The following is a 27434-nucleotide window of genomic DNA, read 5'->3' as shown; positions in this document are numbered from 1 at the left end:
ATCTGGCCTTTAGCCAGGACAGGAGCAAACTTCAATTCTAATTTCCTTATTTATATGTGTAAACATTCAGGGCTAAAAGATGTGTGTACAACACAATATCCTGATTTTGTGATATGATCGGGTTGATTGACACCCCCTGCTAGCGGCTGATTGGCCGCGAATCTGCAGGGGGCGGCATTGCACCAGCAGTTCACAAGAACTGCTGGTGCAATGATAAATGCCAACAGCGTATGCTGTCAGCATTTATCGATGTGCAGCGGACATGATACGCTACATCGTATCATGTCTGCTCGCACATTAATAAATTGACCCCTTAAACTTAAAGTGTATATAATTCATAGCTGTGTCTGTTGGAAATTAAATTCTAAATTAATGGAGAATTAAATGATATGGGTAAAATTACTTACTTTGGATGCAGATCAAGAAACAACTGTATGTGTCTAAAATGACTGGGTAGTCTTCAATTTCTTTAGGGAAATTGTCACAATATTCTTAAAAGGAATGTAACTTACTTATCCAGGAAAGGAGCTGTTTTTGTTCCTTATATTTTGTCATTTAATTTTAGCATCTTTAAAAGGTCTGGTCAAATTTGGGAGTTTCCTTGTGCCAAATGTGTTTTCCAAAGGTTAGGCAGTGTTTGGAAGGAGATGAACTGAAACAATTCCATGTAAAGTTTTTTTGCCTGATTATATTTTTAATGCTTTAAAAATGATTAAAAAATGGAAAATTTGCATAATCAAACTAATAGATTTGCCTAGGAAAAAGTTATGAGTTGCTTTTGGAAAGGATTTTTTCAAATATATTTTTGAACTTGAGGGTTTATGTAATTTGAATAATCCCAAAACACCTCTTAAATTTAGAGATACAAAGTGGCTTTTTATAGCAAACGTGTCCGTAAGAATGTGCATGGGAGTTTAGTGGATACAAGTTGTCCTAGACCTACTTGAGCTGCTGTTATGTAGACAATGGAGCATTTCTTTGCAGATTGTGTTTTTGCTAAGAGAGTATGCAATAAATTTGATATTTTATTTGGGGGGAATCTGGTTTGGTACCCAGTCTTATTATGAAATCACATATGGCATCTTTGTAAAATCATATACTCTTTGTAATCCTGATACCCTTAGACTAATTATTCTGTTGTTGTTGTTATTATTTATTATTTGTGATCAGCTTTTTCCTTTTTGTCAATTAGACATTTTGTAATTGAAAGTGACATGGTAGCATTTCACTGTCATGAGGCTCTGCAGGATGTATATAGGAGTAAAGTTATTTATGGAATGGCCTGACTGTATAAGCATATATATATCTGTGTACATTTATATTTATGCATTTTTGATGTAAGTATTTTGTATATTTTTGTAAATATGTAATTTTATGATTTTTTTATCAATGGAAACGCCCTGCTTTTAAATATGTGAAGGTGATGCACACATTACAATAAAGTTCACAGAAAAAAAATGTAACTTAAAAATCATATAAACCAAATCAAATTTTGAAATAAAAATATACAATTTTATTGTTTATTCAAATTTAAATTTGTAACTAAATTGTTTTGCCACAATCGTATTTTAAGGAAACATTAAAAATCGTCTGAAAATTACCAAGGAAAAAAAACTATTTAAGGCGCAAAGTAGAAACCATAATAAAACTATACTATAGATGCAGAAAACAAGAAATTCATAATTATAATACAAATGTCAAAGTCTATTGACAGCACTTCTTTTAGATACTTTCTTGAGGGCAGCCCCTCTGAGTGTTGATGTGGTTTTTGATGCATGTTATTATTACTCAACAATGAAAGCAGACCCGTGCTTCTCTTTCTCATACAGTTTCTAGTACTTCATATTCTCCTGCTAATATAATTGAAGCCAGCATGCAATGATTGATGCTAAATCAAGCATGGCAGCTGCAAAATTATTAAGTAGCATTTTGTGTATATGTCTTTACTTACCTGTATACTTACCTGTGTGTGTTACTGCCTCGGCTTGAGTGTATATGTGCATTTGTATTTTCTCTCCCTGCCTGGGTGTATGTGTTAAAGTTTGTGTGTGTCCTGGTAAAGGTGTGTACGTTCTGCAAATTTGTGTTTATGTTTATGTGAATGTAGATGTGCATGTGTGTTGCTGTATGTGTCCCTGCCTCAAATTGTGTGGGTACAAGTGTATGTGTTTTTTACTGTCTAAAGGTATATATGTGTGTGAGTCCTTGCCTGTGTGTGTCTTTTCCTAGCTATGTGTAAGCATATGTGTGGGAATGTGCAAGTATAGCTCTGAGTTTGTGTGTGTGTGTGTAAATTTATGTGACATAAATCGCTGCTTTGTAAGTGTTCTTTAAAGAGGTTAATTGGTGCTTTGTGTATTACTAGCCAAAGAGGCTTTGTCGTAACTTTGTATGTTAATGGCATAATCATTATTTAGTGCATAACTGGCAGGTTGATCCCTTCTTAAAATATTACTAACATACAGAGGTTAATTATTGTTCTGTGCATTTCTGACTGAAAGAGGTTAACTAGTTCTCAGTGTGTTCCTGGCATATAGATGTTACATGCTAATCTAATGTAGTTTTCAATTGCGTTCAGGAAATGGAATAACTGCTTAGTTCTAATAAATGTGTGTGGGGACACTGGATTTATCCTTGAGATAAAGTCCCTCATTTTTTTTGCAACATAACAATGCCTCTGCACAGCAAGTTTTTCCTTGACAAAAAGGAAAAGAGTATGTTTACTCATTTTGGTAGAGTTGTTTACTCATTTTGGTAGATTTCTTTACTCTGTGGTAGAGTTGTTTGCTCTGTGGTAGAGTTGTTTACTCTTTCTGGTAGAGTTGTTTATTCTTTGTGGTAGAGTTGTTTACTCTGTGTGGTGGAATTGTTTACTCTGCGTGGTGGAATTGTTTACTCTTTGTGGTGGAGTTGTTTACTCTCGGCTAGATTACGAGTTTGGCGTTAGAGGCTGTGCGGTGCTAACGAGCAGTTTATGCTCACCGCTCACTTACAGACAGCGCTGGTATTTTGGGTTTTTACAACCCAGACAAGAAGTGAGCATTGAGCAAAATTTTGCTCCTTACCGCACTCCAATACCAGCGCTGCTTACGTTAGCGGTGAGCTGGTGTAACGTGCTCGTGCACAATTTCCCCATAGGTATCAATGGGGAGAGCCGGCTAAAAAAAAGTCTAACACCTGCAAAAAAGCAGCGTAAAACTCCCTAACGCAGCCCCATTGATTCCTATGGGGAAATACATGTCTACACCTAACACCCTAACATGAACCCCGAGTCTAAACACCCCTAATCTTACACTTATTAACCCCTAATCTGCTGCCCCCGACATCGCCGCAACCTACATTATATTATTAAACTCTAATCTGCCGCTCCGGACACCGCCGCAACCTACATTATACTTATGAACCATCTTTGAGGAAGCGCATGTGAAACATGTCAGATAGAACAAATCTGCAATATCTGTCTACCACTTGTTGAATAAACACTGCTGGCAACCTACCTACACTTCTTAAACCCTAATCTGCCGCCCCCAACGTCGCCGCCACTATAATAAACATATTAACCCCTAAACCGCCGCACTCCCGTATCGCAAACATTATTTAAAGATTATTAACCCCTAATCTGCCGCCCCCAACGTCGCCGCCACCTACCTACATTTATTAACCCCTAATCTGCTGCCCCCAACGTCCCTGCCACAATTCTAAATTTATTAACCCCTAAACCTAAGTCTAACCCAAACCCTAACACCCCCTAACTTAAATATAATTTAAATAAATATAAATAAAATTACTATAATTAACTAAATTATTCCTATTTAAAACAAAATACTTACCTATAAAATAAACCCTAAGCTAGCTACAATATAACTAATAGTTACATTGTATCTAGTTTAGGGTTTATTTTTATTTTACAGGCAAGTTTGTATTTATTTTAACTAGGTAGAATAGTTAAAAAATAGTTATTAACTATTTAATAAACTACCTAGCTAAAATAAAGACAAATTTACCTGTAAAATAAAACCTAACCTAAGTTACAATTACACCTAACACTACACTATAATTAAATGAATTCCCTAAATTAAATACAATTAAATACAATTTAATAAATTAGTTAAAGTGCAAAAAAAAAACTAAATTACAGGAAATAATAAACAAATTACAAGATTTTTAAACTAATTACACCTAATCGAATCCCCCTAACAAAATTAAAAAGCCCCCCCAAAATAAAAAAAGCCCAACCCTACACTAAATTACAAATAGCTCTTAAAAGGGCCTTTTGTGGGGCATTGCCCCAAAGTAATCAGTAATAAGTAATCACAACCAACCCTATTCTAAAACCCACCCAATACCCCCTTAAAAAAACCTAATACTAACCCCTTGAAGATCACCTTACCGGGAGAAGTCTTCACCCAACCGGGCCGAAGTCCTCAACGAATCCAGCAGAAGTGCTCCTCCAGATGGGCAGAAGTGGTCCTCCAGACGGCAGAAGTCTTCATCCAGACGGCATCTTCTATCGTCATCCATCCGGCGCAGATCGGGTCCATCTTCAAGACACCCGACGCGGAGCATCCTCTTCTTTTCACGGCGACTGAAGAATGAAAGTAGCTTTAAGTGACATCATCCAAGATGGCGTCCCTTCAATTCTGATTGGCTGATAGAAATCAGCCATTCGGAATTAAGGTAGAAAAAATCCGATTGGCTGATTAAATCAGCCAATAGGATTGAGCTGGCAATCTATTGGGCTGATTGGAACAGCCAATAGAATGCCAGCTCAATCCGATTGGCTGATTGGATCAGCCAATAGGATTGAAGTTCAATCCTATTGGCTGATTGCATCAGCCAATAGGATTTTTCCTACTTTTTCCTACCTTGGCGTCGGAATCTAAGGGACGCCATCTTGGACTTCTGCCCATCTGGAGGACCACTTCTGCCGGATTCGTTGAGGACTTCGGCCCGGTTGGGTGAAGACTTCTCCCGGTAAGGTGATCTTCAAGGGGTTAGTGTTAGGTTTTTTTAAGGGGGTATTTGGTGGGGTTTAGAGTAGGGTTGGTTGTGTGGGTGGTGTGTTTTAATGTTGGGGGGGATTTGTAATTTTTTTACAGGTTAAAGAGCTGATTACTTTGGGGCAATGCCCCGCAAAAGGCCCTTTTAAGGGCTATTTGTAATTTAGTGAAGGGTAGGGCTTTTTTATTTAGTTAGGGGGATTAGATTAGGTGTAATTAGTTTAAAAATCTTGTAATTTGTTTATTATTTCCTGTAATTTAGTTTTTTTTTGCACTTTAACTAATTTATTAAATTGTATTTAATTGTATTTAATTTAGGGAATTCATTTAATTATAGTGTAGTGTTAGGTGTAATTGTAACTTAGGTTAGGTTTTATTTTACAGGTAAATTTGTCTTTATTTTAGCTAGGTAGTTTATTAAATAGTTAATAACTATTTAGTAACTATTCTACCTAGTTAAAATAAATACAAACTTGCCTGTAAAATAAATATAAACCCTAAACTAGATACAATGTAACTATTAGTTATATTGTAGCTAGCTAAGGGTTTATTTTATAGGTAAGTATTTAGTTTTAAATAGGAATAATATACGCCAAGATTTAGAGTTTTGCGTTAGAAGGGGTGCGTTAGCTACGCATGTTTTTTTCCCCCGCAGAAGAGGGCATCCGGACCGGTAGACATCTTCATCCAAGCGGCATCTTCTATCTTTTTCCATCCAGCGCGGATGCGGGACCATCTTGAAGCAGCCGACACGGATCCATCCTCTTCTAACGACGTCCTAAGTCCGAATGAAGGTTCCTTTAAATGGTTCCTTTAAATGATTTTTCGTACCTTAATTCCGATTGGCTGATAGAATCGTATCAGCCAATCGGAATTCGAGGGACGCCATCTTGGATGATGTAATTTAAAGGAACCTTCATTCGGACTTAGGACGTCGTTAGAAGAGGATGGATCCACGTCGGCTGCTTCAAGATGGTCCCGTTCCGTGCCGGATGGAAGAAGATAGAAGATGCCGCCTGGATGAAGATGGCTACTGGTCCGGATGCCCTCTTCTTGCTGGATAGGATGAAGACTTCGGACCCTCTTCTGGACCTCTTCTTGCCGGATAGGATGAAGACTTCGGACCCTCTTCTGGACGGATCGGTGATACCCGGCGTGGTGAAGATAAGGTAGGGAGATCTTCAGGGGCTTAGTGTTAGGTTTTTTAAGGAGGGTTTGGGTTAGATTAGGGGTATGTGGGTGGTGGGTTGTAATGTGGGGGGGGGTATTTTATGTTTTTTTACAGGCAAAAGAGCTGTTTTCTTTGAGGCATGCCCCGCAAAAGGCCCTTTTAAGGGCTGGTAAGGTAAAAGAGCTGTACAATTTTTATTTTAGAATAGGGTAGGGCATTTTTTTATTTTGGGGGGCTTTGTTATTTTTTTAGGGGGCTTAGAGTAGGTGTAATTAGTTTAAAATTTTTATTTTTTGTAATTTAGTGTTTGTTTTTTTGTAATTTAGTTTAGTTGATTTAGTTGTAAATAATTGTAGATAGTTTATTTATTTAATTAATTTATTGATAGTGTAGTGTTAGGTTTAATTGTAACTTAGGTTAGGATTTATTTACAGGTAATTTTGTAATTATTTTAACTAGGTAACTATTAAATAGTTATTAACTATTTAATAGCTATTGTACCTGGTTAAAATAAATACAAAGTTGCCTGTAAAATAAATATTAATCCTAAAATAGCTACAATATAATTATTATTTATATTGTAGCTATATTAGGGTTTATTTTACAGATAAATATTTAGCTTTAAATAGGATTAATTTATTTAATAAGAATTATTTTATTTCGTTAGAATAAAATTATATTTAATTTAGGGGCGTGTTAGTGTTAGGGTTAGACTTAGCTTTAGGGGTTAATACATTTTATTAGAGTAGCGGTGAGGTCCGGTCAGCAGATTAAGGGTTAATACTTGAAGTTAGGTGTCGGCGATGTTAAGGAGGGCAGATTAGGGGTTAATACTATTTATTATAGGGTTTATGAGACGGGAGTGAGGCGGATTAGGGGTTAATACATTTATTATAGTAGCAGCGAGGTCGGCAGATTAGGGGTTAAAAAGTGTAGGTAGGTAGCGGCAACGTGGGGGGGCAGATTAGGGGGTAATAAATATTATGTAGGGGTCGGCGATGTTAGGGGCAGCAGATTAGGGGTACATAGGGATAATGTAGGTTGCGGCGGTGTGCGGTCGGCAGATTAGGGGTTAGGGCAGATTAGCGATGTGGGGGGGCCTCGGTTTAGGGGTACATAGGTAGTTTATGGGTGTTAGTGTACTTTAGAGCACAGTAGTTAAGAGCTTTATGAACCGGCGTTAGCCCAGAAGCTCTTAACTCCTGACTTTTTTCTGCGGCTGGAGTCTTGTCGTTAGATTTCTAACGCTCACTTCAGCCAAGACTCTAAATACCAGCGTTAGAAAGATCCCATTGAAAAGATAGGATACGCAATTGACGTAAGGGGATCTGCGGTATGGAAAAGTTGCGGCTGGAAAGTGAGCGTTAGACCCTTACCTACAAGGACCCCCTAACGCTGGTTTTGACGGCTAACGCAGAACTCTAAATCTAGGTGTTAGTTAATTATAGTAATTTTATTTAGATTTATTTAAATTATATTTAAGTTAGGGGGGGTTAATAACTTTAGTATAGTGGCGGCGACGTTGGGGGCGGCAGATTAGGGGTTAATAAATGTAGGTAGGTGTCAGCGATGTTAGAGACAGAAGATTAGGGGTTAATAATATTTAACTAATGTTTCCGAGGCGGGAGTGCGGCGGTTTAGGGGTTAATATATTTATTATAGTGGCGGCGATGTCCGGTTAGGCAGATTAGGGGTTAAAAAATGTATGTTAGTGTTTGCGATGTGGGAGGGCCTCGGTTTAGGGGTTAATAGGTAGTTTATGGGTGTTAGTGTACTTTTTAGCACTTTAGTTAAGAGTTTTATGCTAGGGCGTTGTAGTGTAAAACTCTTAACTACTGACTTTAAAATGCGGTACCAGGCTTGACAGGAGAGGGTCTACCACTCACTTTTTGGCAGACTCGTAATACCGGCGCTATGCAAGTCCCATTGAAAGAAGAGGATACGCAATTTACGTAAGTGGATATTCGGTATTTCCAAGTCTGGACAAAAATGTGAGCGGTACACCTGTACCTTCAAGACTCGTAATACCAGCGGGCGCTAAAAAGCAGCGTTGGGACCGACCAATGCTGCTTTTTAAGCCTAACGCAAGACTCGTAATCTAGCCGTCTGTGTGGTAACCAAGTTGTTTACTATTTGTGGTGGAGTGGTTTACTCTTTGTGGTGGAGTTGTTTACTAAATTTGGTAGAGTTGTTTACTCATTTTGGTGGAGTTGTTTACTCTGTGTGGTGGAGTTGTTTACTCTGGGCATGTCTGGGTGGTCTTACCCTCTTTGTGGTGGAGTTTTTTACTCATTTTGGTAGAGTTGTTTACTCATTTTGGAAGAGTTGTTTACTCATTTTGGTAGAGTTGTTTGGTCTGTGTGCTGGAGTTGTTTACTCTATGTGGTGGAGTTGTTTACTCTGGACATGTCTGGGTGGTCTTACCCTCTTTGTGGTGGAGTTGTTTACTCATTTTGGTAGAGTTGTTTACTCATTTTGGAAGAGTTGTTTACTCTGTGTGGTGTAGTTGTTTACTCTGGACATGTCTGGATGGTCTTACCCTCTTTGTGGTGGAGTTGTTTACTCATTTTGGTAGAGTTGTTTACTCATTTTGGAAGAGTTATTTACTCATTTTGGAAGAGTTGTTTACTCTATGTGATGGAGTTGTTTATTCTGTGTGGTGGAGTTGTTTAATCTGGACATGTCTGGGTGGTCTTACCCTCTTTGTGGGGGAGTTGTTTACTCATTTTGGTAGAGTTGTTTGCTCATTTTGGTAGAGTTGTTTACTCATTTTGGTAGAGTTGTTTACTCTGTGTGGTGGAGTTGTTTACTCTGTTTGGTGGAGTTGTCTATTCTGTGTGGTGGAGTTGTTTACACTGGACATGTCTGGGTGGTCTTACCCTCTTTGTGGTGGAGTTGTTTACTCATTTTGGTAGAGTTTACTCATTTTGGTAGAGTTGTTTGCTCATTTTAGGAGAGTTGTTTACTCTGTGTGGTGGAGTTGTTTACTCTGTGTGGTGGAGTTGTTTACTCTATGTGGTGGAGTTGTTTACTCTGGGCATGTCTGGGTGGTCTTACCCTCTTTGTGGTGGAGTTGTTTACTTATTTTGGTAGAGTTGTTTACTCATTTTGGAAGAGTTGTTTACTCATTTTGGTAGAGTTGTTTGGTCTGTGTGCTGGAGTTGTTTACGCTATGTGGGGGAGTTGTTTACTCTGGACATGTCTGGGTGGTCTTACCCTCTTTGTGTTGGAGTTGTGTACTCATTTTGGTAGAGTTGTTTACTCATTTTGGAAGAGTTGTTTACTCGGTGTGGTGTAGTTGTTTACTCTGGACATGTCTGGATGGTCTTACCCTCTTTGTGGTGGAGTTGTTTACTAATTTTGGTAGAGTTGTTTACTCATTTTGGAAGAGTTATTTACTCATTTTGGAAGAGTTGTTTACCCTATGTGATGGAGTTGTTTATTCTGTGTGGTGGAGTTGTTTACTCTGGACATGTCTGGGTGGTCTTAACCTCTTTGTGGGGGAGTTGTTTACTCATTTTGGTAGAGTTGTTTACTCATTTTGGAAGAGTTGTTTACTCTGTGTGGTGGAGTTGTTTACTCTGTGTGGTGGAGTTGTTTATTCTGTGTGGTGGAGTTGTTTACTCTGGACATGTCTGGATGGTCTTACCCTCTTTGTGGTGGAGTTGTTTACTCATTTTGGTAGAGTTGTTTACTCATTTTGGTAGAGTTGTTTACTAATTTTGGTAGAGTTGTTTACTCATTTTGGAAGAGTTGTTTACTCTGTGTGGTGGAGTTGTTTACTCTGGACATGTCTGGGTGGTCTTACCCTCTTTGTGGTGGAGTTGTTTACTCATTTTGGTAGAGTTGTTTACTCATTTTGGTAGAGTTGTTTACTCATTTTAGAAGAGTTGTTTATTCTGTGTGGTGGAGTTGTTTACTCTGGACATGTCTGGGTGGTCTTACCCTCTTTGTGTTGGAGTTGTGTACTCATTTTGGTAGAGTTGTTTACTCATTTTGGAAGAGTTGTTTACTCTGTGTGGTGGAGTTGTTTACTCTGTTTGGTGGAGTTGTCTATTCTGTGTGGTGGAGTTGTTTACACTGGACATGTCTGGGTGATCTTACCCTCTTTGTGGTGGAGTTGTTTACTCATTTTGGTAGAGTTTACTCATTTTGGTAGTGTTGTTTGCTCATTTTAGTAGAGTTGTTTACTCTGTGTGGTGGAGTTGTTTACTCTGTGTGGTGGAGTTGTTTACTCTATGTGGTGGAGTTGTTTACTCTGGGCATGTCTGGGTGGTCTTACCCTCTTTGTGGTGGAGTTGTTTACTTATTTTGGTAGAGTTGTTTACTCATTTTGGAAGAGTTGTTTACTCATTTTGGTAGAGTTGTTTGGTCTGTGTGCTGGAGTTGTTTACACTATGTGGTGGAGTTGTTTACTCTGGACATGTCTGGGTGGTCTTACCCTCTTTGTGTTGGAGTTGTGTACTCATTTTGGTAGAGTTGTTTACTCATTTTGGAAGAGTTGTTTACTCTGTGTGGTGTAGTTGTTTACTCTGGACATGTCTGGATGGTCTTACCCTCTTTGTGGTGGAGTTGTTTACTAATTTTGGTAGAGTTGTTTACTCATTTTGGAAGAGTTATTTACTCATTTTGGAAGAGTTGTTTACCCTATGTAATGGAGTTGTTTATTCTGTGTGGTGGAGTTGTTTACTCTGGACATGTCTGGGTGGTCTTAACCTCTTTGTGGGGGAGTTGTTTACTCATTTTGGTAGAGTTGTTTACTCATTTTGGAAGAGTTGTTTACTCTGTGTGGTGGAGTTGTTTACTCTGTGTGGTGGAGTTGTTTATTCTGTGTGGTGGAGTTGTTTTACTCTGGACATGTCTGGATGGTCTTACCCTCTTTGTGGTGGAGTTGTTTACCTCATTTTGGTAGAGTTGTTTACTAATTTTGGTAGAGTTGTTTACTCATTTTGGAAGAGTTGTTTACTCTGTGTGGTGGAGTTGTTTACTCTGGACATGTCTGGGTGGTCTTACCCTCTTTGTGGTGGAGTTGTTTACTCATTTTGGTAGAGTTGTTTTCTCATTTTGGTAGAGTTGTTTACTCATTTTAGAAGAGTTGTTTATTCTGTGTGGTGGAGTTGTTTACTCTGGACATGTCTGGGTGGTCTTACCCTCTTTGTGGTGGAGTTGTTTACTCATTTTGGTAGAGTTGTTTACTCATTTTGGAAGAGTTGTTTACTCTGTGTGGTGGAGTTGTTTACTCTGTGTGGTGGAGTTGTTTACTCATTTTGGTAGAGTTGTTTACTAATTTTGGTAGAGTTGTTTACTCATTTTGGAAGAGTTGTTTACTCTGTGTGGTGGAGTTGTTTACTCTGGACATGTCTGGGTGGTCTTACCCTCTTTGTGGTGGAGTTGTTTACTCATTTTGGTAGAGTTGTTTTCTCATTTTGGTAGAGTTGTTTACTCATTTTAGAAGAGTTGTTTATTCTGTGTGGTGGAGTTGTTTACTCTGGACATGTCTGGGTGGTCTTACCCTCTTTGTGGTGGAGTTGTTTACCTCATTTTGGTAGAGTTGTTTACTCATTTTGGAAGAGTTGTTTACTCTGTGTGGTGGAGTTGTTTACTCTGTGTGGTGGAGTTGTTTATTCTGTGTGGTGGAGTTGTTTACTCTGGACATGTCTGGATGGTCTTACCCTCTTTGTGGTGGAGTTGTTTACTAATTTTGGTAGAGTTGTTTACTCATTTTGGAAGAATTATTTACTCATTTTGGAAGAGTTGTTTACCCTATGTGATGGAGTTGTTTATTCTGTGTGGTGGAGTTGTTTACTCTGGACATGTCTGGGTGGTCTTAACCTCTTTGTGGGGGAGTTGTTTACTCATTTTGGTATAGTTGTTTACTCATTTTGGAAGAGTTGTTTACTCTGTGTGGTGGAGTTGTTTACTCTGTGTGGTGGAGTTGTTTACTCTGTGTGGTGGAGTTGTTTACTCTATGTGGTGGAGTTGTTTACTCTGGGCATGTCTGGGTGGTCTTACCCTCTTTGTGGTGGAGTTGTTTACTTATTTTGGTAGAGTTGTTTACTCATTTTGGAAGAGTTGTTTACTCATTTTGGTAGAGTTGTTTGGTCTGTGTGCTGGAGTTGTTTACGCTATGTGGGGGAGTTGTTTACTCTGGACATGTCTGGGTGGTCTTACCCTCTTTGTGTTGGAGTTGTGTACTCATTTTGGTAGAGTTGTTTACTCATTTTGGAAGAGTTGTTTACTCGGTGTGGTGTAGTTGTTTACTCTGGACATGTCTGGATGGTCTTACCCTCTTTGTGGTGGAGTTGTTTACTAATTTTGGTAGAGTTGTTTACTCATTTTGGAAGAGTTATTTACTCATTTTGGAAGAGTTGTTTACCCTATGTGATGGAGTTGTTTATTCTGTGTGGTGGAGTTGTTTACTCTGGACATGTCTGGGTGGTCTTAACCTCTTTGTGGGGGAGTTGTTTACTCATTTTGGAAGAGTTGTTTACTCTGTGTGGTGGAGTTGTTTACTCTGTGTGGTGGAGTTGTTTATTCTGTGTGGTGGAGTTGTTTACTCTGGACATGTCTGGATGGTCTTACCCTCTTTGTGGTGGAGTTGTTTACTCATTTTGGTAGAGTTGTTTACTCATTTTTGGTAGAGTTGTTTACTCATTTTGGTAGAGTTGTTTACTCATTTTGGAAGAGTTGTTACTCTGTGTGGTGGAGTTGTTTACTCTGGACATGTCTGGGTGGTCTTACCCTCTTTGTGGTGGAGTTGTTTACTCATTTTGGTAGAGTTGTTTACTCATTTTGGTAGAGTTGTTTACTCATTTTAGAAGAGTTGTTTATTCTGTGTGGTGGAGTTGTTTACTCTGGACATGTCTGGGTGGTCTTACCCTCTTTGTGTTGGAGTTGTGTACTCATTTTGGTAGAGTTGTTTACTCATTTTGGAAGAGTTGTTTACTCTGTGTGGTGGAGTTGTTTACTCTGTTTGGTGGAGTTGTCTATTCTGTGTGGTGGAGTTGTTTACACTGGACATGTCTGGGTGATCTTACCCTCTTTGTGGTGAGTTGTTTACTCATTTTGGTAGAGTTTACTCATTTTGGTAGTGTTGTTTGCTCATTTTAGTAGAGTTGTTTACTCTGTGTGGTGGAGTTGTTTACTCTGTGTGGTGGAGTTGTTTACTCTATGTGGTGGAGTTGTTTACTCTGGGCATGTCTGGGTGGTCTTACCCTCTTTGTGGTGGAGTTGTTTACTTATTTTGGTAGAGTTGTTTACTCATTTTGGAAGAGTTGTTTTCTCATTTTGGTAGAGTTGTTTGGTCTGTGTGCTGGAGTTGTTTACACTATGTGGTGGAGTTGTTTACTCTGGACATGTCTGGGTGGTCTTACCCTCTTTGTGTTGGAGTTGTGTACTCATTTTGGTAGAGTTGTTTACTCATTTTGGAAGAGTTGTTTACTCTGTGTGGTGTAGTTGTTTACTCTGGACATGTCTGGATGGTCTTACCCTCTTTGTGGTGGAGTTGTTTACTAATTTTGGTAGAGTTGTTTACTCATTTTGGAAGAGTTATTTACTCATTTTGGAAGAGTTGTTTACCCTATGTGATGGAGTTGTTTATTCTGTGTGGTGGAGTTGTTTACTCTGGACATGTCTGGGTGGTCTTAACCTCTTTGTGGGGGAGTTGTTTACTCATTTTGGTAGAGTTGTTTACTCATTTTGGAAGAGTTGTTTACTCTGTGTGGTGGAGTTGTTTACTCTGTGTGGTGGAGTTGTTTATTCTGTGTGGTGGAGTTGTTTACTCTGGACATGTCTGGATGGTCTTACCCTCTTTGTGGTGGAGTTGTTTACTCATTTTGGTAGAGTTGTTTACTAATTTTGGTAGAGTTGTTTACTCATTTTGGAAGAGTTGTTTACTCTGTGTGGTGGAGTTGTTTACTCTGGACATGTCTGGGTGGTCTTACCCTCTTTGTGGTGGAGTTGTTTACTCATTTTGGTAGAGTTGTTTTCTCATTTTGGTAGAGTTGTTTACTCATTTTAGAAGAGTTGTTTATTCTGTGTGGTGGAGTTGTTTACTCTGGACATGTCTGGGTGGTCTTACCCTCTTTGTGGTGGAGTTGTTTACTCATTTTGGTGGAGTTGTTTACTCTGTGTGGTGGAGTTGTTTACTCTGTGTGGTGGAGTTGTTTACTCATTTTGGTAGAGTTGTTTACTAATTTTGGTAGAGTTGTTTACTCATTTTGGAAGAGTTGTTTACTCTGTGTGGTGGAGTTGTTTACTCTGGACATGTCTGGGTGGTCTTACCCTCTTTGTGGTGGAGTTGTTTACTCATTTTGGTAGAGTTGTTTTCTCATTTTGGTAGAGTTGTTTACTCATTTTAGAAGAGTTGTTTATTCTGTGTGGTGGAGTTGTTTACTCTGGACATGTCTGGGTGGTCTTACACTCTTTGTGGTGGAGTTGTTTACTCATTTTGGTAGAGTTGTTTACTCATTTTGGAAGAGTTGTTTACTCTGTGTGGTGGAGTTGTTTACTCTGTGTGGTGGAGTTGTTTATTCTGTGTGGTGGAGTTGTTTACTCTGGACATGTCTGGATGTCTTACCCTCTTTGTGGTGGAGTTGTTTACTAATTTTGGTAGAGTTGTTTACTCATTTTGGAAGAGTTATTTACTCATTTTGGAAGAGTTGTTTACCCTATGTGATGGAGTTGTTTATTCTGTGTGGTGGAGTTGTTTACTCTGGACATGTCTGGGTGGTCTTAACCTCTTTGTGGGGGAGTTGTTTACTCATTTTGGTAGAGTTGTTTACTCATTTTGGAAGAGTTGTTTACTCTGTGTGGTGGAGTTGTTTACTCTGTGTGGTGGAGTTGTTTATTCTGTGTGGTGGAGTTGTTTACTCTGGACATGTCTGGATGGTCTTACCCTCTTTGTGGTGGAGTTGTTTACTCATTTTGGTAGAGTTGTTTACTAATTTTGGTAGAGTTGTTTACTCATTTTGGAAGAGTTGGTTTACTCTGTGTGGTGGAGTTGTTTACTCTGGACATGTCTGGGTGGTCTTACCCTCTTTGTGGTGGAGTTGTTTACTCATTTTGGTAGAGTTGTTTTCTCATTTTGGTAGAGTTGTTTACTCATTTTAGAAGAGTTGTTTATTCTGTGTGGTGGAGTTGTTTACTCTGGACATGTCTGGGTGGTCTTACCCTCTTTGTGGTGGAGTTGTTTACTCATTTTGGTAGAGTTGTTTACTCATTTTGGAAGAGTTGTTTACTCTGTGTGGTGGAGTTGTTTACTCTGTGTGGTGGAGTTGTTTACTCATTTTGGTAGAGTTGTTTACTAATTTTGGTAGAGTTGTTTACTCATTTTGGAAGAGTTGTTTACTCTGTGTGGGTGGAGTTGTTTACTCTGGACATGTCTGGGTGGTCTTACCCTCTTTGTAGTGGAGTTGTTTACTCATTTTGGTAGAGTTGTTTTCTCATTTGGTAGAGTTGTTTACTCATTTTAGAAGAGTTGTTTATTCTGTGTGGTGGAGTTGTTTACTCTGGACATGTCTGGGTGGTCTTACCCTCTTTGTGGTGGAGTTGTTTACTCATTTTGGTAGAGTTGTTTACTCATTTTGGAAGAGTTGTTTACTCTGTGTGGTGGAGTTGTTTACTCTGTGTGGTGGAGTTGTTTATTCTGTGTGGTGGAGTTGTTTACTCTGGACATGTCTGGATGGTCTTACCCTCTTTGTGGTGGAGCTGTTTACTAATTTTGGTAGAGTTGTTTACTCATTTTGGAAGAGTTATTTACTCATTTTGGAAGAGTTGTTTACCCTATGTGATGGAGTTGTTTATTCTGTGTGGTGGAGTTGTTTACTCTGGACATGTCTGGGTGGTCTTAACCTCTTTGTGGGGGAGTTGTTTACTCATTTTGGTAGAGTTTTTTACTCATTTTGGAAGAGTTGTTTACTCTGTGTGGTGGAGTTGTTTACTCTGTGTGGTGGAGTTGTTTATTCTGTGTGGTGGAGTTGTTTACTCTGGACATGTCTGGATGGTCTTACCCTCTTTGTGGTGGAGTTGTTTACTCATTTTGGTAGAGTTGTTTACTAATTTTGGTAGAGTTTTTTACTCATTTTGGAAGAGTTGTTTACTCTGTGTGGTGGAGTTGTTTACTCTGGACATGTCTGGGTGGTCTTACCCTCTTTGTGGTGGAGTTGTTTACTCATTTTGGTAGAGTTGTTTTCTCATTTTTGGTAGAGTTGTTTACTCATTTTAGAAGAGTTGTTTATTCTGTGTGGTGGAGTTGTTTACTCTGGACATGTCTGGGTGGTCTTACCCTCTTTGTGGTGGAGTTGTTTACTCATTTTGGTAGAGTTGTTTACTCATTTTGGAAGAGTTGTTTACTCTGTGTTGTGGAGTTGTTTACTCTGTGTGGTGGAGTTGTTTATTCTGTGTGGTGGAGTTGTTTACTCTGGACATGTCTGGATGGTCTTACCCTCTTTGTGGTGGAGTTGTTTACTCATTTTGGTAGAGTTGTTTACTCATGTTGGTAGAGTTGTTTACTCATTTTGGAAGAGTTGTTTACTCTGTGTGGTGGGGTTGTTACTCTGGACATGTCTGGGTGGTCTTACCCTCTTTGTGGTGGAGTTGTTTACTAATTTTGCTAGAGTTGTTTACTCTGTGCGGTGGAGTAGTTTACTCTGTGTGGTGGAGTTGTTTACTCTGTGTGGTGGAGTTGTTTATTCTGTGTGGTGGAGTTGTTTACTCTGGACATGTCTGGATGGTCTTATACTCTTTGGGGTGGAGTTGTTTACTCATTTTGGTAGAGTTATTTACTCTGTGTGGTGGAGTTATTTAATCTATGTGGTGGAGTTGTTTACTCTGGGCATGTCTGGCTGGTCTTACCCTCTTTGTGGTGGAGTTGTTTCCTCATTTTGGTAGAGTTGTTTACTCATTTTGGTAGAATTGTTTACTCATTTTGGAAGAGATGTTTACTCATTTTGGTAGATTTGTTTACTCTGTGTGGTGGAGTTGTTTACTCTGTGTGGTGGAGTTGTTTACTCTGTGTGGTGGAGTTGTTTATTCTGTATGGTGGAGTTGTTTACTCTGGGCATGTCTGGGTGGTCTTACCCTCTTTGTGGGTGGAGTTGTTTACTCATTTTGGTAGAGTTTTTTTACTCATTTTGGAAGAGTGTGTTTACTCTGTGGGGGTGCAGTTGTTTACTCTGTTTGGTGGAGTTATCTGTTCTGTGTGGTGGAGTTGTTTACTCTCTGGACATGTCTGGGTAGTCTTACCCTCTTTGTGTGGAGTTGTTTACTCATTTTGGTATAGTTGTTTACTCATTTTGGTAGAGTTGTTTACTCATTTTAGTAGAGTTGTTTACTCATTTTAGTAGAGTTGTTTACTCTGTGTGGTGGAGTTGTTTACTCTTTGCGGTGGAGTTGTTTACTCATTTTGGAAGAGTTGTTTACTCTAGGTGGTGGAGTTGTTTACTCTGTGTTGTGGAGTTGTTTAATCTGTGTGGTGGAGTTGTTTACTTTGGACATGTCTGGATGGTCTTACCCTCTTTGTGGTGGAGTTGTTTACTCATTTTGGTAGAGTTGTTTACTCATTTTGGAAGAGTTGTTTACTCATTTTAGAAGAGTTGTTTATTCTGTGTGGTGGAGTTGTTTACTCTGGACATGTCTGGGTGGTCTTACCCTCTTTGTGTTGGAGTTGTGTACTCATTTTGGTAGAGTTGTTTACTCATTTGGAAGAGTTGTTTACTCTGTGTGGTGGAGTTGTTTACTCTGTTTGTGGAGTTGTCTATTCTGTGTGGTGGAGTTGTTTTACACTGGACATTTCTGGGTGGTCTAACCCTCTTTGTGGTGGAGTTGTTTACTCATTTTGGTAGAGTTTACTCATTTTGGTAGAGTTGTTTGCTCATTTTAGTAGAGGTTGTTTACTCTGTGTGGTGGAGTTGTTTACCTCTGTGTGGTGGAGTTGTTTACTCTATGTGGTGGAGTTGTTTACTCTGGGCATGTCTGGGTGGTCTTACCCTCTTTGTGGTGGAGTTTGTTTACTTATTTTGGTAGAGTTGTTTACTCATTTTGGAAGAGTTGTTTACTCATTTTGGTAGAGTTTATTGGTCTGTGCTGCTGGAGTTGTTTACACTATGTGGTTGGAGTTGTTTACTCTGGACATGTCTGGGTGGTCTTACCCTCTTTGAGTTGGAGTTGTGTACTCATTTTGGGTAGAGTTGGTTTTACTTATTTTGGAAGAGTTGTTTACTCTGTGTGGTGTAGTTGTTTACTCTGGACATGTCTGGATGGTCCTTACCCTCTTTGTGGTGGAGTTGTTTACTAATTTGGTAGAGTTGTTTACTCATTTTGGAAGAGTTATTTACTCATTTTGGAAGAGTTGTTTACCCTATGTGATGGAGGTTGTTTATTCTGTGTGGTGGAGTTGTTTACTCTGGACATGTCTGGGTGGTCTTAACCTCTTTGTGGGGGAGTTGTTTACTCATTTTGGAAGAGTTGTTTACTCTGTATGGTGGAGTTGTTTACTCTGTGTGGTGGAGTTGTTTATTCTGTTGTGGTGGAGTTGTTTACTCTGGGACATGTCTGGATGGTCTTACCCTCTTTGTGGTGGAGTTGTTTACTCATTTTGGTAGAGTTGTTTACTAATTTTGGTAGAGTTTTTTACTCATTTTGGAAGAGTTGTTTACTCTGTGTGGTGGAGTTGTTTACTCTGGACATGTCTGGGTGGTCTTACCCTCTTTGTGGTGGAGTTGTTTACTCATTTTGGTAGAGTTGTTTTCTCATTTTGGTAGAGTTGTTTACTCATTTTAGAAGAGTTGTTTATTCTGTGTGGTGGAGTTGTTTACTCTGGACATGTCTGGGTGGTCTTACCCTCTTTGTGGTGAGTTGTTTACTCATTTTGGTAAAGTTGTTTACTCATTTTGGAAGAGTTGTTTACTCTGTGTGGTGGAGTTGTTTACTCAGTGTTGGTGGAGTTGTTTATTCTGTGTGGTGAGTTGTTTACTCTGGACATGTCTGGATGGTCTTACCCTCTTTGTGGTGGAGTTGTTTACTCATTTTGGTAGAGGTTGTTTACTCATGTTGGTAGATTTGTTTACTCATTTTGGAAGAGTTGTTTACTCTGTGTGGGTGGGGTTGTTACTCTGGACATGTCTGGGTGGTCTTACCCTCTTTGTGGTGGAGTTGTTTACTAATTTTGCTAGAGTTGTTTACTCTGTGCGGTGGAGTAGTTTACTCTGTGTGGATGGAGTTTGTTTACTCTGTGTGGTGGAGTTGTTTTATTCTGTGTGTGGGAGTTGTTTACTCTGGACATGTCTGGATGGTCTTATCCTCTTTGGGTGAGTTGTTTACTCATTTTGGTAGAGTTATTTACTCTGTGTGTGGAGTTATTTAATCTATGTGGTGGAGTTGTTTACTCTGGCATGTCTGGCTGGTCTTACCCTCTTTGTGGTGGAGTTGTTTCCTAATTTTGGTAGAGTTGTTTTACTCATTTTGGTAGAATTGTTTACTCATTTTGGAAGAGATGTTTACTCATTTTGGTAGATTTGTTTACTCTGTGTGGTGGAGTTGTTTACTCTGTGTGGTGGAGTTGTTTACTCTGTGTGGTGGAGTTGTTTACTCTGTGTGGTGGAGTTGTTTATTCTGTGTGGTGGAGTTGTTTACTCTGTGCATGTCTGGGTGGTCTTACCCTCTTTGTGGTGAGTTGTTTACTCATTTTGGTAGAGTTTTTTTACTCATTTTGGAAGAGTTGTTTGTACTCTGTAGGGTGCAGTTGTTTACTCTGTTTGGTGGAGTTATCTGTTCTGTGTGGTGGAGTTGTTTACTCTGGACATGTCTGGGTAGTCTTACCCTCTTTGTGGTGGAGTTGTTTACTCATTTTGGTAGAGTTGTTTACTCATTTTGGTAGAGTTGTTTACTCATTTGGTAGAGTTGGTTTACTCAATTTTAGAGAGTGGTTTACTCATTTTAGTAGAGTATGTTTACTCTGTGTCGGGTGGAGTTGTTTTACTCGTTGCGGTGGAGTGGTTTACTCATTTTGAAGAGTTGTTGTACTCTGGTGGGCGATTGTTTTACGCTGTGTTGTGGAGTTTGTTAATCTGTGTGGTGGAGTTGTTTACTTGGACATGTCTGGATGGTCTTACCCTCTTTGTGGTGGAGTTGTTTACTCTTTTGAAGAGTTTGTTTACTCTGGGTGGGTGAGTTGTTTAGCGCTGTGGTTGTTGAGTTGTTTAATCGTGTGTGGAGTTGTTTACTTTGGACATGTCTGGGTGGTCTTACCCTCTTGTGGTGGAGTTGTTTACTCATTTTGGTAGAGTTTGTTTACTAATTTTGGTAGAGTTGTTTACTCATTTTGGAAGAGTTTGTGTACTCTGTGTAGTGGAGTTGTGTACTCTGACATGTCTGGGTGGTCTACCCTCTTTGTGGTGGGAGTTTGTTTACTCATTTGGTAGAGTTGTTTACTCATTTTGGAAGAGGTGTTTACTCTGTGTGGTGGAGTTGTTTTACTCTGGACAGTGTCTGGGTGGTCTTACCCTCTTGTGGTGAGTTGTTAACTCATTTAGGTAGAGTTTGTTACTCATTTTGGAAGAGATGTTTACTCTGTGTGTGGAGTTGTTTACTCTGTGTGGTGAGGTTGTTTACTCTATGTGGTAGAGTTCGTTTACTCTAGGCATATCTGGGTGGTCTTACCCTCTTTGTGGGTGGAGTTGTTTACTCATTTGGTAAAAGTTGTTTACTCATTTTGGAAGAGATGTTTACTCATTTTGGTAGAATTGTTTACTCTGTGTGGGTAGAGGTTGTTACTCTGTGTGGTGGAGTTGTTTACTCTGGGCATGTCTGGGTGGTCTACCCTCTTTGTGGTGGAGTTGTTTACTCTTTTTGGTAGTTGTTTACTCTTGGTGTAGGAGTTTTTACTCATTTGGAAGAGATGTTTGCTCATTTTGGTAGAATGTTTTCTCTGTGTGGTGGAGTTGTTTACTTTGGTGGTGGAGTTGTTTACTCTGTGCATGTCTGGTGGTCTTACCCTCGTTGGGGTGGAGTTGTTTACTCATTTGGTAGAGTTGTATTACTCATATTGTATAGTTGTTTTACTCATTTTGGAAGAGTTGAATGTGTGGTGGTAGTTTGTTTTACTCTGTGTAGTGGAGTTTTTTTTCTTTGTGATGGAGTTGTTTACTCTTGGGGCATATCTGTGTGGGTCAGTACCCTCTTTGTGGTGGAGTTGTTTACTGTGTGTGTGGAGTTGTTTACTCTGTGTGGTGGATTTGTTTATTCTGTGTGGTGGAGTTGTTTACTGTGGGCATGTCTCGGGTGTCTTATACATCCATGTGGTGAGTTGTTTACTAATTTTGGTAGAGTTGTTTACCTCATTTTGGTAAAGTTGTTACTCATTGAGGAAGATGGAATGTGTGTGGAGTTGTTTACTCTGTGCAGTGGAGTTGTTTATTCTTTGTGGTGGAGTTGTTTACTCTTGGCATTCTGTGTGGTCTTACCCTCTTTGTGGTGGAGTTGTTTTACTGTCTTGTGGTGATTTGTTTATTCTGTGTGGTGGAGTTGTTTACCTGTGGGCATGTCTCGGTGGTCTTACCCTCCTTGTGGGTGGAGTTGTTTACTAATTTTGGGTAGAGTTGTTTACTCATTTTGTTAGAGTTGTTTACTAATTGTGGTAGAGTTGTTTACTGATTTTTGGAAGAGTTGTTGACTCATTTTGGTGGAGTTGTTTACCTCTGGGGGCGTGTGGAGTTGTTTACTCTGGGGTGGTGAAGTTGTTTACTCTGTGTTGTTTACTCTGTGTGGTGGAGTGGCTTACTCTGTGTGGTAGAGTTGTTTACTCTGTGTGGTGGAGTTGTTTACTCTGTGTGGTAGATGTGTGGTGGATTTGTTTACTCTGTGTGGTAGAGTTGTTTACTCATTTTGGTAGAGTTGTTTACTCATTTTGGAAGAGTTGTGTACTCTGTGTAGTGGAGTTGTTTACTCTGGACATGTCTGGGTGGTCTTACCCTCTTTGTGGTGGAGTTGTTTACTCATTTTGGTAGAGTTGTTTACTCATTTTGGTAGAGTTGTTTACTCATTTTGGAAGAGGTGTTTACTCTGTGTGGTGGAGTTGTTTACTCTGGACATGTCTAGGTGGTCTTACCCTCTTTGTGGTGGAGTTGTTAACTCATTTAGGTAGAGTTGTTTACTCATTTTGGAAGAGATGTTTACTCTGTGTGGTGGAGTTGTTTACTCTGTGTGGTGGAGTTGTTTACTCTATGTGGTGGAGTTGTTTACTCTAGGCATATCTGGGTGGTCTTACCCTCTTTGTCGTGGAGTTGTTTACTCATTTTGGTAAAGTTGTTTACTCATTTTGGAAGAGATGTTTACTCATTTTGGTAGAATTGTTTACTCTGTGTGGTAGAGTTGTTTACTCTGTGTGGTGGAGTTGTTTACTCTGGGCATGTCTGGGTGGTCTTACCCTCTTTGTGGTGGAGTTGTTTACTCTTTTTGGTAGTTGTTTACTCTTTGTGGTGGAGTTGTTTATTCATTTTGGAAGAGATGTTTGCTCATTTGGTAGAATTGTTTTCTCTGTGTGGTGAGGTTGTTTACTTTGTGTGGTGGAGGTTGTTTACTCTGTGCATGTCTGGGTGGTCTTACCCTCGTTGGGGTGGAGTTGTTTACTCATTTTGGTAGAGTTGTTTACTCATTTTGGTATAGTTGTTTACTCATTTATGAAGAGTTGAATGTGTGGTGGAGTTGTTTACTCTGTGTAGTGGAGTTGTTTATTCTTTGTGGTGGAGTTGTTTACTCTTGGCATATCTGTGGTGGTCTACCCTCTTTGGGGTGGAGTTTGTTGACTGTGTGTGGTGGATTTGTTTACTCTGTGTGGTGGATTTGTTATCTGTGGGGTGGAGTTGTTACTGTGGGCAGTCTCGGTGGTCTGACCCTCCTTGTGGTGGCTAGTGTGTTACTAATTTTGGTGAGCAGAGTTGTTTACTCATTTTGTTAGAGGTTGTTTACTAATTTCGTAGACTTGTTTCCTGATTTTGGGAAGAGTTGGTTTACCTCATTTTGGTGGAGTTGTTACGCTGGGCGGTGGAGTTGTTACTCTGGGTGGTGAAGTGTTTACTCTGTGTTGTTTACCTCTGGGTGGTGGGAGTGGCTTGACTCTGGGTGGTAGAGTTGTTTACTCTTGTGTGGTGGAGTTGTTTTACTCTGTGTGTAGATGTGTGGTGGTTTTGTTACTCTCGTTGGCTAGAGTTGTTTACTCATTTTGCGGTAGAGTGTTTACTCTTTTTGGAAGAGTTGTGTACTCTGTGTAGTGGAGTTGTTTACTCTGGACATGTCTGGATGGTCTTACCCTCTTTGTGGTGGAGTTGTTTACTCATTTTGGTAGAGTTGTTTACTCATTTTGGAAGAGTTGTGTACTCTGTGTGGTGGAGTTGTTTACTCTGAACATGTCTGGGTGGTCTTACCCTCTTTGTGGTGGAGTTGTTTACTCATTTTGGTAGAGTTGTTTACTCATTTTGGAAGAGTTGTTTACTCATTTTGGAAGAGTTGTTTACTCATTTTGGTATAGTTGTTTACTCATTTTGGTAGAGTTGTTTACTCATTTTAGTAGAGTTGTTTACTCTGTGTGGTGGAGTTGTTTACTCTATGTGGTGGAGTTGTTTACTCTGGGCATGTCAGGGTGGTCTTACCCTCTTTGTGGTGGAGTTGTTTACTCATTTTGGTAGAGTTGTTTACTCTGTGTGGTGGAGTTGTTTACTCTGTGTGGTAGAGTTGTTTACTCTGGACATGTCTGGGTGGTCTTACCCTCTTTGTGGTGGAGTTGTTTACTCATTTTGGTAGAGTTGTTTGCTCATTTTGGTAGAGTTGTTTACTCATTTTGGAAGAGTTGTTTACTCTGTGTGGTGGAGTTGTTTACTCTGGACATGTCTGAGTGGTCTTACCCTAATTGTGGTAGAGTTGTTTACTCATTTTGGAAGAGTTGTTTACTCTGGGTGGTGGAGTTGCTTACTCTGGACATGTCTGGGTGGTCTTACCCTCTTTGTAGTGGAGTTGTTTACTCATTTTGGTAGAGTTGTTTACTCATTTTGGAAGAGTTGTTTACTCTGTGTGGTGGAGTTGTTTACTCTGTGTGGTGGAGTTGTTTATTCTGTGTGGTGGAGTTGTTTACTCTGGACATGTCTGGATGGTCTTACCCTCTTTGTGGTGGAGTTGTTTACTCATTTTGGTAGAGTTGTTTACTCATTTTGGTAGAGTTGTTTACTCATTTTGGAAGAGATGTTTACTCATTTCTGTAGAATTGTTTACTCTGTGTGGTGGAGTTGTTTACTCTGTGTGGTGGAGTTGTTTACTCTGGGCATGTCTGGGTGGTCTTACCCTCTTTGTGGTGGAGTTGTTTACTCATTTTGGTAGAGTTGTTTACTCATTTTGGTAGAGTTGTTTACTCATTTTGGAAGAGATGTTTACTCATTTCGGTAGAATTGTTTACTCTGTGTGGTGGAGTTGTTTACTCTGTGTGGTGTAGTTGTTTACTCTGGGCATGTCTGGGTGGTCTTACCCTCTTTTTGGTGGAGTTTTTTTCTCATTTTGGTAGTTGTTTACTCTTTGTGGTGGAGTTGTTTACTCTGTGTGGTGGAGTTGTTTACTCTGGGCATGTCTGGTTGGTATTACCCTCTTTGTGGTGGAGTTGTTTACTCATTTTGGTAGAGTTGTTTACTCATTTTGGAAGAGTTGTTTCCTCTGTGTGGTGGAGTTGTTTACTCTGTTTGGTGGAGTTGTTTATTCTGTGTGGTGTAGTTGTTACTCTGGACATGTCTGGATGGTCTTACCCACTTTGTGGTGAGTTGTTTACTTATTTGGTAGAGTTTGTTTACTCATTTTGGGTAGATTTGTTTACTCATTTTGGAAGAGTTGTTACTCTGTGTGGTGGAGTTGTTTACTCTGGACATGTCTGGGTAGTCTTTACCCTCTCTGTGGTGAGTTGTTTTACTCATTTTGTATGGTTGTTACTCATTTTGGTAGAGTTGATTACTCATTTGTGAAGAGTTGCTTACTCTGTGTGGGTAGAGTTGTTTACTCTGGACATGTCTGCGTGGTCTTACCCTCTTTGTGGTGGAGTTGTTTACTCATTTTGGTAGAGTTGTTTACTCATTTTGGAAGAGTTGTTTACTCTGTGTTGTGGGAGTTGTTTACCTCTGTGTGGTGGAGTTGCTTATTCTGTGTGGTGGAGTTGTTTACTTCTGGACCATGTCTGATGATCTTACCCTCTTGTGTTGGAGTTGTTTACTCATTTTGGTAGAGTTGTTTACTCTGTGTGGTGAGTTGTTTACTCTGGACATGTCTGGGTGGTCTTACCCTCTATGTGGTGGAGTTGTACACTCATTTTGGTTAGCGTTTTTACCTCATTTTTGAAGAGTTGTTTACTCTGTGTGTAAGAGGTGTGTACTCTGTGTGGTGGAGTTTGTTTATTCTTTGTGGTGGAGTTGTTTACTCTGACATGTCTGGATGTCTTACCCTCTTTGTGTGGAAGTTGTTTACTCTTTTTGGGTAGTTGTTTACTCTTGTGGGTGGAGTTTGTTACTCATTTTGGAAGAGATTTTGCTCATTTTGGTAGAATTGTTTTCTCTGTGTGGTGGGAGTTTGTTTACTTTGTGTGGTGGAGTTGTTTACTCTGTGCATGTCTGGGTGTCTTACCTCAGTTGGGGTGGAGTTTTGGTTACTCATTTTGGTAGAGTTGTTTACTCATTTTGGTATAGTTGTTTAGCTCATTTTGGAAGAGTGAATGTTGGTGGAGTTGTTTACTCCTGTTAGTGGGAGTTGTTTATTCTTGTGGTGGAGTTGTTTACTCTTGGCATATCTGTGGTGGTCCATACCCTCTTTGTGGGGAGTTGTTTACTGTGTGTGGTGGAGTTGTTTACTCTTGTGTGGTGGATTTGTTTATTCTGTGTGGTGAGTTGTTTTACTGTGGCCATGTCTCGGGGTCTTACTCCTCCTTGTGGTGGAGTTGTTTACTAATTTTTGTAGAGTTGTTTACTCATTTTGTTAGAGTTGTTTACTAATTTCGTAGAGTTTGTTTACTGATTTTGAAGAGTTGTTTACTCATTTTGGTGGAGTTTGTTTACTCTGGCGGTGGAGTTGTTTACTCTGGGTGGTGAAGTTGTTTACTCTGTGTTGTTTTACTCTGGGTGGTGGAGTGGCTTACTCTGTGTGGTAGAGTTGTTTACCTCTGTGAGGTTGAGTTTGTTTACTCTGTGTGGTAGATGTGTGGTGTTTTGTTACTCTGTGTGGTAGAGTTGTTTACTCATTTTGGGTAGAGTTGTTTACTCATTTTGGAAGAGGTTGTGTACTCTGTGTAGTGAGTGTTTACTCTGGACATGTCTGGATGGTCTTACCCTCTTTGTGGGTGGAGTTGTTTTTACTCATTTTGGTAGGAGTTGTTTACTCATTTTGGAAGAGTTTGTGACTACTCTGTGTGGTGAGTTGTTTACTCTGAACCATGTCTGGGTGGTCTTACCCTCTTGTTGGTGGAGTTGTTTACTCATTTTGGTAGAGTTGTTTACTCATTTTTGGAAGAGTTGTTTACTCATTTTGGAAGAGTTGTTTACTCATTTTTGGTATAGTTGTTTACTCATTTTGGTAGAGTTGTTTACTCATTTTAGTAGAGTTTGTTTACTCGTGTTGGTGGGAGTTGTTTACTCTATGTGGTGGAGTTGTTTTTACTCTGGGCATGTCAGGTGGGTCTTACCCTCTTGTGGTGGAGTTGTTTACTCATTTTGGTAGAGTTGTTTACTCGTTGTGGTGGGATTGTTCATTCTCTGTGTGGTAGAGTGGTTTACTCTGGGACATGTCCTGGGGTGGGCTTACCCTCTTTGTGGTGGAGTTGTTTACTCATTTTGGTAGAGGTTGTTTGCTCATTTTGGTAGAGTTGGTGACTCAGTTTGGGAAGAGTTGTTTACTCTGTGTGGGTGGAGGTTGTTTACTCCTGGACCATGTCTGAGTGGTCCTTACCCTAATTTGTGGTAGAGTTGTTTACCCTCATTTTGGAAGAGTTGTTTACTCTGGGTGGTGGAGTTGCTTACTCTGGACATGTCTGGGGGGTCTTACCTCTCTTGTAGTGGAGTTGTTTACTCATTTTGGTAAGAGTTGTTTACTCATTTTGGAAGAGGTTGTTTACTCTGTGTGTGGAGTTGTTTTACTCTGTGTGGTGGAGTTGTTTATTCTGTTGGTGAGAGTTGTTTACTCTGGACACTGTCCTGATGGTCTTACCCTCTTTGTGGTGGAGTTGTTTTACGTCATTTGGGTAGAGTTGT

The sequence above is a fragment of the Bombina bombina genome, chromosome 1, assembly GCF_027579735.1.
Source record: "Bombina bombina isolate aBomBom1 chromosome 1, aBomBom1.pri, whole genome shotgun sequence".
Classification (NCBI taxonomy): domain Eukaryota; kingdom Metazoa; phylum Chordata; class Amphibia; order Anura; family Bombinatoridae; genus Bombina; species Bombina bombina.
This window is presented reverse-complemented; position numbering follows the sequence as displayed.